Raw genomic sequence first — 2,906 nt, 5'->3', positions numbered from 1 at the left:
AACACACTTAATCAGCGAGCAGACACCAAAAGCAGCAAGCGTTTGCACGCCAAGAGCTTGCCAATACGCCGCACGCGCGGCGGCTGAATGACCTTCGTGCGGCGGTGGCGCCTGTAGCGGCGCGCGCGGTCCCTATATTAAACGAGCGCCGAAGTTTCGTGACCAGTAAAACATTGAAAGACTCTGGTTTAACTAAAGGTCATATTCTAGGCCCGATTTTAACGCACTGTGGCGGCGCAAATAACCGAAATCAGGTTCTCACGGCAAATAATTGCTCTCACGGCAAATAATTATTCTGACACGAAATGCCGGCAAATTGCTCTCACAAATTGCTCTCAAATTGCCGGCAAATTGCTCTCACGGCGAATTGCTCTCACGGCAAATAATTATTCTGACACGAAATGCCGGCACTCTTTGCTCGCGAAGGACAACTTCCGTGACAGTACGACCACGTGGGTTATTTCGGTCATTTGCGCCGTCACAGCGCTTTTAAAATGAACCTAGAATAGGACCTTTACTTAAACCAAGCTGCCGGCAAATAATTTCCCAGCCCAAAAGGCCTGCACCCTTCACCTGACGGAAGATCGCTGTGCCGTGGCTCAGCGAAGCAGCTGGCAAATAATTAGGCAGCTCGCGACAAAAAATTCGGGCCAGAAAAACAAGCTTGTGCCACCTCGTCAGAGGTTAGTCAGTAGGTAGTCAACTCCTTTTTGGGCTGTGAAGCCTGCAGTGTTAAATGAAATAGCACCATGCTTGCTGCTTCAGCTTGCCCTGGTTCAACTTTTTATTATCTTATTGCAACTGCTCAGTTTAGTTAAATTTATGTAGTACGTACAATAGGCCGTAAAAAAGGGATGTTCTCTGAAATATGCGTGCGTGTACAACTCTTTTTAAGAGGCTGTGAGAGCGAATATGCAAACACGAGGAGCCACGGACGCAGAAATGAAGACAGTCATCATGATCCAGCTCAAGAATGCAAAGGCGCGAACGTAAGACCCACATTGACTAACACATAACAGGGTATTTTAAACGGATTACACACCTAGGGTTTTTATTGGCTTTTTTTCTGCAGTTCATCCAGACAACCTGAACAGCTGGAGGTACGACCAGTACAGCACAGCTAATTAAGGAAAGTGCAAGAAATGGGAAAGGCGTCGTCGACAGAAAGGTCACAGAGGATTTGCCCCTCATCAGTGCAGACAAGAGGACCCCATTATCTGTTGTGGTTGCTGAGGGTATTTTTTTTTCAAGCATGTATGAACCATGACTATTGATGAAACGTTTTGGCATTTAGGATAGGTTTACTACTACTGGTGATATTTGCTAGTCGTGCCGCACATGGCTTTTTATTTGTTTAGAAAAATTGTGCATTGTTTTCTTTTTTTTCAACCATGTATGAACCATGTGTATTGAAGAAAAGCTCTTTGCATTTAAGATATGTTCACTCCCGCTGGTGATGCTCTGTTAGTCATGCTGCACGTGGCTTTTTATTTGGAAGAAAGTATTTAACACATGTTGTGGTACATTTTTACAATGTGATCTTTCAGATAAACGCAGTTCAATTGTTTCACTTTCCTAAGTGACTATCATTTTTTGTAGAACAAGTTGTCCTTGCACCTTATTGTTTAAGTTTAAAAACAAATGTACAAAGTTGTGGACCTGATGGTACAATTTTCTTCTATTTATATTTTTTTGTGAAAGTTTTATTTGTGCTGCATACTTGCTTTCAAATAATCATACACAACTGTACAAGTTGTGGACGTGATGGTGAGAGTTTCTTGCGTGTGCCTTTTTTGTAGTGTTTTATTTGTGCTGCATTCGTAGCTTCCAATATCCATAAGCAAGTTCACAGAGTTATGGACCTGATTTTACAAGTTTCTTGCATTGATTTATTTTGTTTTTGTTTTCAGAGTTCTGTTTGCCCTCCATCCTTTGTTTAAAAATAAGAAAGTGTAGAGTTCTGGACTTGTTGATACAAGTTTGTTGCATTGCTCTTATCTTGTTAAGTGTTTTATTTGGACGTTTTTATATAAGATGCTTCTGGCAGGTGGAAAGGACGCTTTCACCGCAATGTTTTCTGAATTGTAACGGTATTTTTCTCCTCAGCACATTACCCCCATTGCTTGGTCTCAATAAAATGTTTGCTCGAGCCAAATGGCTTTTAATGGCGAATGCATGCAGCAAAGCCGCTGCATTCGCCCCCAGCATCACCTCCGGGGGAGGGGGGTATGGCAGGGGGGTTCATAAAGCCGTATTTCATACGTCTAAAAAGCGGCTCTAAATATCCCAAGAAAGGGATTCTTAGCATCTTTCTAAAGCCCTTTGCTAGACCAGAATTATCAGAACGTCTTCTAACCATCTAAAATGCGGATTGAAAAGTCGCATTGACAGACTTATACAGCTCTTGTAAAATCCAACTTCTAAACCGATTTTTGAGGATGTTTTAAAGATAGTAAATAAATCGTCTAGAAATAGTAATACCCGCTGGACATTAGACGCGATTTAAGACCTTTCGAAAACGTCGCGAATGCGTGATCGGATTGTCTGGGATGTTTGCAAGCCGTTTCTTTCGTCCTGAAAAATCGCGGTAGTAGACGTATTTAAGCTCTTTTGTGCTACCTGGGTTACCGCGAGGCGTCGTGCCGATATGACGGTGGACTCCGCCCCCGTGCTCCCTCTCGTACTATCGTCATACTGAAAGCGCCAGTTGAGGCCACCGAGCCGACCGAGCGCCGGCGGGAACCCATCTCCCCGTTAACGGGTGGTGGCGAATCGCTATTCGGGGACGAATATCTCTAGTTTATGAGGCAGAATGAGAACGAGCGCAGTATGGTAATCGGAGGCTGGATGGCCGGCGACGCAAACGTGAATGCGTTCAACTTGGCGCGCACTATTGAAAGTACACT

The 2,906-nt window shown here is 43.9% G+C and overlaps 1 long non-coding RNA gene across 1 annotated transcript; it reads left to right on the top strand.

Annotated features, from left to right (window-relative positions):
- Positions 1-637: 637 nt before the first annotated feature.
- On the top strand, positions 638-2,609 carry LOC144167849 (uncharacterized). Its single transcript, XR_013322144.1, has 3 exons — positions 638-683; positions 896-989; positions 1,073-2,609. It is a non-coding gene; the product is annotated as an uncharacterized LOC144167849 (long non-coding RNA).
- The last annotated feature ends 297 nt before the right edge of the window (positions 2,610-2,906 follow it).

The sequence above is a fragment of the Haemaphysalis longicornis genome, unplaced genomic scaffold, assembly GCF_048455015.1.
Source record: "Haemaphysalis longicornis isolate Haplotype H1 unplaced genomic scaffold, Haemaphysalis longicornis Haplotype H1 scaffold_1, whole genome shotgun sequence".
Classification (NCBI taxonomy): Eukaryota; Metazoa; Arthropoda; class Arachnida; order Ixodida; family Ixodidae; genus Haemaphysalis; species Haemaphysalis longicornis.
Note: the sequence above shows the minus strand (reverse complement) of the source record. Positions and strands in the feature narration are given on the sequence as shown.